Source organism: Pteropus alecto, unplaced genomic scaffold (assembly GCF_000325575.1).
Source record: "Pteropus alecto unplaced genomic scaffold, ASM32557v1 scaffold269, whole genome shotgun sequence".
Lineage (NCBI taxonomy): Eukaryota > Metazoa > Chordata > Mammalia > Chiroptera > Pteropodidae > Pteropus > Pteropus alecto.
In genome coordinates this window covers 1,015,309-1,025,564 of record NW_006443566.1, presented here as the reverse complement: position 1 = coordinate 1,025,564, position 10,256 = coordinate 1,015,309, and positions in this window count along the sequence as shown.

Here is a 10,256-nt window from a genome sequence, read left to right as displayed (position 1 = left end):
ATACCTCATATCCATCTCCTTTCACTTGACAACTGGACAGATTTAACTTTCTATGGGAATAAAGACCAGTTTTGCTTGCAAGCTCTAACAACCTTCCTCATAAATTGCTTTATATTATATAATAATTCCAGACTTCCTCCGCCCCTCTCCCCCCCCAAAAAAAAGGCAGAGGAAGGAAGGAGAGAGAAGGAGGAAGAGGAAGAGAACCCACGCAGGTCCGATATCTTGCTTCATAGTTTGTAGTTTATTTTTTCCAGATTTTTCTCATTATTTTAAGTTCCTCAGTAACTATCTTTTGAGGTGCCCCTGGAACTGGACCTTCCAGAACCAGGGACAGCATCAGTATCACCCAGCTTACTGACTTTCCCTCTCTTGAAAGCACTGTGTTCCCCAGTATATTTCCCAAATGTCCTTCATGTCACATGTCCCCGCAGCAAGAGAGCAGCGCTGGGAACAGGCCTCTGCTCCAAATCATCGGACGCTGTTCATCACACCTTTGAATTCTTACACATGCTTCATTAAACTTATTTAAAATAATGTGTCCATTTTCTAGAGAATAATTATATAAACAAACAAACAAACAACCCAGCAGGGTAATCCGTTTTTCCTAAGCCAGCACTGGAACTGTCACATCTGTTATCACTTGGATTTTCCGGAGAATAAAGTGTATTTTTTGCCACCCAGAGTTTTGTCCACATTCAGGGTGTACATCCTCCCTCCGGGAGGGAGCGGGCCTCTGCCGCCATCTGGTGGTGAGGGGGAAGCAGCACCTAGCTGCTGCTTGCTGTTGATCCCGGAAGAGAGGTCATTCTACGGAATATTTAGACTCAATAGTTTAATGACTGTGTCTCAATGTCATGTAGTGACTTCAATAACAGGACTGTGAGCTCTCTTCTCAGAATCTTCTCACGGCTTCGGACAATAATGAACAGGCTCCTCTCTGTGCATAAGGCCAGGAGAAGGTGAGTAGCTGGTCCAGGGATGCTGTGGAGAACTACAGTGACCATTGTTCTACAAAAAACACCCTTACCTGCGAGTGTCTGTCACCCACCAGCAAGCCAGAGCTTTTCCCAGGAGGAGTTCATATTCTGGGTGACCCTGATACATGCCTTGGTTTTCAGTGAAAATGTGTTGGCTGAACAGCACCACTACATGGCATTGCCCCTAATCTCTTAATTTCTAAATGAGTGCATTGTTTTTTCAAATCTACAAACTAGGCCAACTTCAACTTTAAAAACAAGCACAAAACCTCCAAACAGATGAATGAAACAAAGATCCCCTCCTTTCCTGAGCCACATGACACCAAAAGATGGGTGACTGACATTCTCCAGAAGTGAGCATGACGACGATGAAGTCAGGGCCAAACTCACACCCATGTGATGTGAAAACCTGACTCTTATTCGAGATCAAAGCTAAGAGACTAACAGGATAATTCAGCCTCTAACTCCACGTGAGTTGCCAGTCTAGAATGATCAAATTAACCGAAGTTTCTCTTTGTGCTACGAGTTACGTCAGCCACTCTTCAAATTAAATCATGGAAATGATCGCGTCCTCTCTGACTTTACAGCTGTGGAAAGCGAGAGGGGGTCGAAGGCTCCCCAAGGTCACATCAACTGCTCTGAGACTCTAAGCTCAGTACACCAGCTGCTGGCCACTTTCAAAGGTGGGGAACTGTGATAGGTCATCACATTCTCTGCTATATAGTGGTCGGTTTCTCTTCAAACAAGAATATGGAAAGAAATTGTTAGTGTTTCTGAGCTAAGATTCCATAGAAACATATTGGCTATATTTAAGGTAAAATTACTTCTCAAAAAATGGAGTCATTTGAGGGAGAAAAGGAGAAGAGGAAAATTTTATTGCTGAGAATAAGGCTGTTTATGAAATGATTGATTTACTGCCACTCCCAAACCTTCTCATTTCTTAAGAGCCTGAAGTAAAGATTTCTGGGAATGAATTTGGGGATCATTCTTGTATTTCGGTTTCATTGCCAGAACCAACCTGCCTAGGTAGCTGTCAGTGATTGTTTTCCCTGATACTTGATTTTATTTGAAGGCTCCTTCTGCTTAGACCTTGGCCTTCTGCTAGAAATGTCCTATGGGAATTCCCTGGCCCTGACCCTCAGCGCTCAGAAGCAACTAGGCCTTCCCAGCCCTCACACCAACCAGGATGTTTACACCAATCAGGGAAGCTGCTTCTGTGGAAGGGCAACCTCAGGGCTCCTGGGATCCACACCTTGTTCCATTTTGAGGCCTGTAGATGGGAGACCCCACCCCACTCCCACCTCCAGCCACTGGAGATGACTTCATCTTCCAGAGCAAGAAGAAAGAGGGCAGCCATGACTTCTGGGGCCCTGCCTTCTGGGCTAGAGCCAAGTAGGTCTAACCAGATCCAGCTTCTCCACCTGACCTTGCTCCTCCACACTGTGCCACCTTCTCTGAGTGGCAATTGCATGGAGCTTTGTGATCAGGATACAGGAGAGGCAGTGGGACGCAGGAGAAGAGCATCAGCCATCTTGACACCAGCTCTTGGCCTGGGTTTGGATCAGACCTCACTTAGCCCCTTGGGGTTGCAGAATCCTCAGCTACAAAATTAGCCAAACTAAAAATTGGCTTCTCTAGTCCCTTCTGACTCTAGGGTCCTCGGGCTCCTTCTAATGATGCTGTAGAGGCGGGGCCCTTGTTCCTAGTTTCTGCAGAAGCTCCAAGACCTAGGTTAGTGGTTCTCAGACTTGAGCTTGAGCTTGAGTGTCAAAATGGTCTGGCGGGCTTGTTAAAGCAGATTAATGGACTTCGCCCCCAGAGTTTCTGACCCACTCGGTTAGAGGCGGGACCTAAGAATGTGCATTTCTATTAAGTTGGTGGTGCTGATGCTGCCAGTTGGGGACCACACTTGGAGAATCTTTGTCCTAGAGCTCTACAGGAGGCACCGGGTACCCCTTAGTACCCAAAAGACACGCTGAGAGATTGTAAACCTGCTCTGCCATCAAGAGGGAGGCTGTTCCAGACCGACACCTAGACCTATTCCTGCGGACAGGTTTCTAAACAACCGATAGCCTAATTTGTTAGTCTCATGGAGAAGTATATAATAATATTTGTGTAGTACGTTACGGTTTTCAGAAAGCTTTGTCTTACTTTACTTGTTCCTCCCGACACTTCTATGATGCCATTCCAAGTGGCCCAGTGTTTGACCAGTATCAGTCAGCAAGAAGTGGGGTGGGGACTCGGGACTCAGCCCAGGCTTTCAAGTCTTTCGTGCTCTTGCTGTTTTACCAAGCCACCCATCAGTGTACTATTCTAGGTACTTGGGGCACTGTTTCCAACCAAATAATTATTTCTTCGAGATGCTATTGAGGTATCATTTTAATACATGCAAAGCCGTATTATTCAGAAAGCCATTCCCTCTGTCTCAATTGTCATAACCTAATAGAAGCCTGTGCTTGGAAGCTCTTCGTCTTGCATCAGAATGCAGCTTTCCAATCGTCCAGTGAAACTGTGAATTAATTTGTACTATATGTCAGTCATCATCACTAGTAGAGTATCAAATAATTTTTCTGCACTGCCCAAGGTACGAGAGAAGGACGCCCTGGATAAGTTTGTTAAAAGGTAAATGTCAATACTTAGTTCTCAGTTTTGATTTTTAAAACCTCTGCTCACTTTCTTGATTCCTTTCTGTCTTCAGTTAATGCATTTAACAGCAAGTCCTTGGAAATGGCTGGCAGACAGGTCATATAAAGTCATGGCCGCAAACAGAATGAGGCCACCTCCTCTGTACACACCCTTTCATCGGCAGCAATGATGAACTTTCCAAACAACGTTGCATAGGTAGTGTGTGAGGTTCATTCTCTGTCATCCCTTCAGGGAGCGTTGCCTGTGAAGACTCTTTCATGCTAAATGCTGTGGCAGGGCTCTAGGAAACGTGGCCGTACTTATTAGAATAAAGGAAAAACAAAAACAAACAACCACCAATCATCTTCAATATTTGTTACAATGGCTTACCTGTGCTTGCTATATTGTGAAACGTTGACTCTTGAAATAAAGCTTTTACGAGAGATTAAAACCCTTGCTCATTCACCCTGAGTTTTTCATACCATAACAGGGTCCTGCATCCTTCATTAGTCATGCTGAGAGGTGAGGGTGGAGTATGGAGAGTGGGTTCTGACCAGTGGGAAGCCCCCAAGCTACATGTTGGGCTTTCTGGTCTTATAATCAAAATCTTGCCCAAAGACAAGATTCGAAGAGAGAGGAAAAAAAAATATTGTTGGCTTTCTGGCTGACACGAAAGTCGGGCAGTCAGTCTGCTAGCATCATCTGAAAAAAGATGGGCTTGGACGAACAGCAGTGGCCAAGCAGAGAAAGGGCACAGGCTGAATTGATGTACAGACTGCGACATGAACAGTGCTAGTAATAAGGGCAGAAGAAAAGTAAATCTCTTTGAGAATCTTTAATAAATTGGCAAAGTGAGTTTTAGCAAACCGAGCACCATCCAGAGCAGTCAGCTGGTCTCCCCTTGATATTGTCCTGGCTTGGATTTCGCACACTCGACCACCTAGCTGTCACTCAGCTTTGGTAAGAGGTATACCTCTTCTTCAATTGCTACGTTGGTTTGGGGTACAAATCACTGGCTTCAAAGTTAATGGTCCAACAATAATGCTTTTCTGCTTATAAATTTCCTGGCCCCATATCCACCTAGAGCATTTCCCCGCTAGGATCCTAGGAGGCAGTGGACCAGGTGGGGAAGGTCATGCTTTGGAATCAGAGCTCCGTTGCACCCTGACAATGCCACATCTAGGTCTGTGACTCTTGAAAAGTCTTTTTTTTTTTTTTTTTAAACAATGGATTTAATGGAGCTCTGAGAAATGTACTTTGTCTTAAATCTTTAAGTGTTCCTAAGCCTCTGTTTTCTCATCGTTAAAATGAGAGTAAAATAACTATTTCACAAAGATAATGGGGATGAAAAGATGAGGCGTGGTATGTACAGCACCTAGCACAAGGCCTGGCACAAAGTAAGTCCTCACTACATTTGGTATCCTGATTATTTTGGTTACCAGGTGAGGGGAAACCTTGGAACTTGAAACTATTGGCCAAGAGCTATGTGTGGTCCAGGTTATATGATCCAAGAAGTGATGCCAAAATATTTTCCCTGCTTCAATGTCTTCTCCACTTCCCCTTCTACGTTCTCATCTACCAAATGGGGATCATGAGGATAATTCCTACCTCCTCGGATTAACTAAAATATCGCATGAGAAACCATTTTGTAAACTGTAAAGATCAGCGACCAGTATTTTAAGGGAGGGGCCATGAACAGAGAATGAGGATGAAGGAAGAACAGCTGACAAGACACTCAAAGTCTACCACAGCTGTCTTTGATAAGTTCAGCTCCCAAAATACAGTTTTACTGCAGGGACTTGGTCTACAGGCAACATTTTAATATTACTTTATAATTGAGATGTTCCGGACTCTGCTCCTGTTTCCTGGGCTGCTGACACACAACACATAGATAATGCCAAATGCCACCAGCCTCTAAGATGCAAGGCCACTAAGCTCCAGGGCACCCCGTCTTGCTACAGGAGAGTCCAACCCCACCTTTAGTCCATCAGAGATGAGATGGTGGCAGAGGGACATGGGGGTAGTGACTGCCTCTAAAACACTTCTGTTCCACCAGATGAGGCACATCGAGCAAATGATTTTTTGACGAAGTATTGAATACTTGTTATCTTACTCAGGGTGGACCTTTGAACATACAAGAAAATGAATAAACACAAAGAGTTAGGTTATCACAAGGTTCTTTTTTTTCCTTCCAATGTAACAAAATTCATAACGTGTGTGCTGAAGTCTGATACCCTATGTGTTCCCGCCCCCTGCCACAGGCTCCTCACTAATAACGTTATGACCTCAGGCTGGAATGTTAACTTGAACTTTAGCATTTGTGGCACCATCAACTATAACTCAGTTTAAGCATACTTTTTTTTTTATTTGATTGAGTGTTCCAATTTACTGTGTACTTCCTGAGGCCCTTGGGTTAAAACAACATGATCTAATGCAATGGAAACCAGCAAAAAATATGTTCTTTACTTTCGGCCAACTGAATCTACCCAAAACGTACTTATGCAGTGTTAACCAGCCTGAAGACTAACTGGTTTTCTCACCCTTCTTTGTGGCCACACATTCAAGTCAGGAAAACTTCAGTCTTCAGATGGCATATGAATGCTCACAATTTAAAGACTAACCAAGCATCTTTGGTTATTAACACAAACTTTGGGCGCCCAAAGTTTGTGTTAATAACGAGTGTCTAAGGAGGTTCTTGAATAGATTTGGGACAGATTAGGTCAAAGAGAAAAGGAACTCAGTCTTCAATAATTAATTCCAATTCTATAACTTCTGCCGAGAGTGTGAGTATAAGGACTTTATAATAGTCTTGAGGACATAAAACCAAAAAGGGGGCCAGGGAAAAGTTGATACTTGGCTTGTGCTTTAAAGCAAGGACAAGTCTTGGTAGATAGAAGGGAGAAAAAAGAACATGCTGGCAAATGGAGACACCCAAGTGCAGGCAGGTAGGGGCAAGTAAGCGCCACATGCATGCACTTAACAAGTATTAATAGAGCTTGTACTGTGTGCCAGGAGCTGGGCTAGATGCTGAGAAGAGAAAAAAAAAAAGCAAATAGCTCCTGGAGCTCACATTCTCGTGAAGGGACAAAGACAATAAAGAGCAGCTGAGTAACATATGGAGGTGCCAGGTGGTAACAAGTGCTATGAAGAAGCATAGAACTGGAAGGAAGATAGGGAGTCCCGAGTCACGGAGTTGCTCTTGTACATAGAGTGACCAAGGGATGCCTCGCTGATAGCATGGATGTTCTAGTAAGACCTGGAGGAGGCAAGTTAGACAGCTATATGGGACAGAACGTGTAGGATCATGCCCAAATAGTGAAAGCAAGCATTCTCAGTAGGGGAGACACCCTCTTAAAGGGCTGAGAATTCATTATTAGAGGATGAAAAAAAAAATCTTACTCTTTTAATGTATAAAGCACATAGAGAGATAATAAATAAACATAAATAGCATATTCGTGGTGTTAAATTTTCATGGGGTGGGCATAGGAAAGAAATATCTAAAAAGGAACTTCCCTTTTGCCCCTGGTGAGAACAATAATGAAAGAAAGTTGAGAAACACTGAGTTAGGGGAACAGAGAAGGCCAAGGTGGCTAGAATAGAATGAGCTAGAGAAAGAATAGAAGGAGAAGAGAGCAGAAGAATAATAGGGAGTGGTCTTACAGGTCACTGTAAATATTGGCTTTTACTCTGAGAAAACAAGGGACACTGTGGTTTTCTAACAGAGAAGCGATGTGACTTAGCTTTTAAAAGAATCCTTCCGGCAGCTGTGTTGAGAACAGACTGTAGGGAGACCATTTGGAGGTTATTGCTATAGCACAGGTGAAAGAGGCTGGTAGATATGGATTCTGTATGTATTTTGAAGATAAGATTGGCAGGATGCATATGTATTGTATGTGGCATGTGCAAGGAGAAGAGTCAAGGAAGATCCCAAGTTTTGGCTGGAAGAACTGGAAAGGAGAGTTGCCACTATCTTCGTGGGGGGCCACTGAGAGAAGAATAGGGAGATGAGTGTGTCAGAAGCTTGAGCTGGTATGCTAAATTTGAGATGTCTGTTATATGTCTAAATACAGACATTGAGTGGGCAACAGAATTTAGAAGTCTGAAGTTCAAGGGAGAAATCCAGGCTGGAGATATGAGACATGGCAGTGATATTTTCTAAAAGGAGGGGAGAGGAACAGAGGAACAAAATCAGAAAAGACAATGAGAAAAGTAATACAATGGTAGATCCAAACCGAAACATCAATAATTACATTAAATATAAATGGATTAAACATTCCAAATAAAAGGCAGAGATTTTCAGATTATATATATAAATATAGTATAAATATAGAAACACATGTCAGCTGAAAGCCAATGGATGGAAAAAGATGCACTATGCAAAGAGTAAGCATAAGAAGGTTGGTGTGGCTGTATTAATACAAGATAAAATAGACTCCAAGATAAAAAGTATTCCCAGAGATAGAGAGGGTCATTTCATTATGATTAAAATGTTCAATTCACCAAGAAGACATAACATAAATGTGTCTGTGTCTAATAACAGAGGTTCAAAATACGTGAAGCAAATATTGATGTAATTAAAGGGAGAAAAACATTTTTACAATTACAGTTAAAGATTTCAACACCCCTCTTTTAGCAATTGATAGAATAACTAGGCAAAGATCAGGAAAGATACAGAAGGTTTGAACACTATCGGCAGCCTCTTTAGAACACTATGCCTGACAGTGACGGAATGCATATTTTTTTCAAGTTACATATGGTACATCTGTCAGGATAGACTCTATGCTGAGCTATAAAAAAGCCTCGATGAATTTTAAAATACTGAAAGCATGTGTAAGTATGTTCTCTGACTACAATGGAATTATATTGGACATCAATAACTAGGAAAACCCCAAATATTTTAAATTAAACAACACACTTCTGAACAACCCATGGGTCAGAGAAGAAATTATAAGGGAAATTAGAAGAGATATTGAACTGAATTCCACAAATTATAAAAATACAACATATCATAATTTGTGGAATTCAGCCAAAGCAATGCTTATAGAGAAATATACAGACTACGGTCTTTTAATTTAGAATCTAAATGCCCAGCATAGCTCACCCTATTCTATATTTAGCGTATTTCTGACCTTTTTAATCCTGGGAGGGAGGTCTCAGTGAAGGACTGCTGCTTTGCAAGCTTATTACAGGGAGAAGTTCCTTGAACTACAGGAGAACTCAAAGCAGACGGCAACCCTCCAGCACAGAAGGCGCAGTCCTGCTTGGGTGGAGATTATTGAAAGTTTGGTGAATAAAGCCCATGAAATACAGTAGGTTTCTGCAAAGCCCAAGAACTTTAAACACTACCACCCTAAATACACTCTAAACGAGGCGATGCCACACTAAGGCTCTGAAAACTGGAAGGACATTTTTCCCATTCTAGACTTATCAGGTCTAGATATGTCACAGTTTCTGTTTTATTTTTTTGGTTTTCAGTCCAAGCCTCATTTAGTTTTCTAGATAAATAACCCTCCCAAGACCTGATCCTGTAGCTTTGCTTGAGCAGACCTCATCTGACGTCAGTGGAAGGTCTGCCAGAGCGAGGACTCCGCCACCGAGGCCTGAGCTCGTGTTCGATCAGGTGCCACAATTCTCTGTGACGAGCTGTGCCTCTGGAGGAAAAGCGAGGCCTCGACAACGGTTCTGGTTCTGCTCACGTCACCAATAAAAATTATTTGCCAAGGCACCAATGGTTTCTAATGACAGTGTCATTACAAAACTAATATTTCTCACTTCTCCTTCGAGGGACAAGTGTCAGTGCTGAAACTCATTTTGCCGCCCCACACATCAGGACATCCACTTCTCAGCTACCTGTTGGTCTCCACATGCTCTTCTGTCCCCTGAACCCATTTCTTTGTTTACTTAGATCATAGGCACCGCCCCCTGCCTCTCCCGTGCCACCGCCCCAAGCTAGAGGGAGTCCCCTCTATTCAACACGCCACTTTCAAACCAGGCTTGGCCCTCGAGGCTGTCCCAAGGAGGCCCTGCCTCCCTCTGCGTCCCCTCTGGGACGTAGCGACCCTCGCCACCTAGAAAAATCTCCCTTTGTCAAACCTACAAATGTTACAGAATTTTAAAATTACATTTCCCCTTGGATCATCCTGAGTTGAGGCCAAGAACAGACAAGGACCATCTTTTTGGAGATACCCTTTCATGCATCTGAAGACCATTGTCAGACGTGGCCCAAACCTTTCGTCATATGCATCATTCCAGTTCCTTTCCAAAGTTTCGTCACCATCGTAGCCATCCTATGACCTCTCCTGTAGCTCTGGGCATTGCTCTCTTCTTTCAGAGTCCAGTGCTAGATGCCATAGTGTCTGGTAAGGCTCTGACCAGTGTGGAATACTGGCCATCCTCAGCTAAATTGTCAGCCCTGCCTTTCCTCCCCTTAGCAATCTGAGCTCATGTTCCCCTCACGTTGGGTTACTGCTCTCCCCCACCATGCCACCTGCCCTGATGACTCTGGTTTTATAGAGCTTATGGCAAAGGTTGGGAGATGGGGAGCGGGGGGAAGAAGGGAGTCCTGTGTGTTGTGAACAACACTAATTCCGTCTGTTTTACTTCTTAGTGCACCAGATCGATGAGAAGGCATCAGTAGCTGCTGCTGGGCCT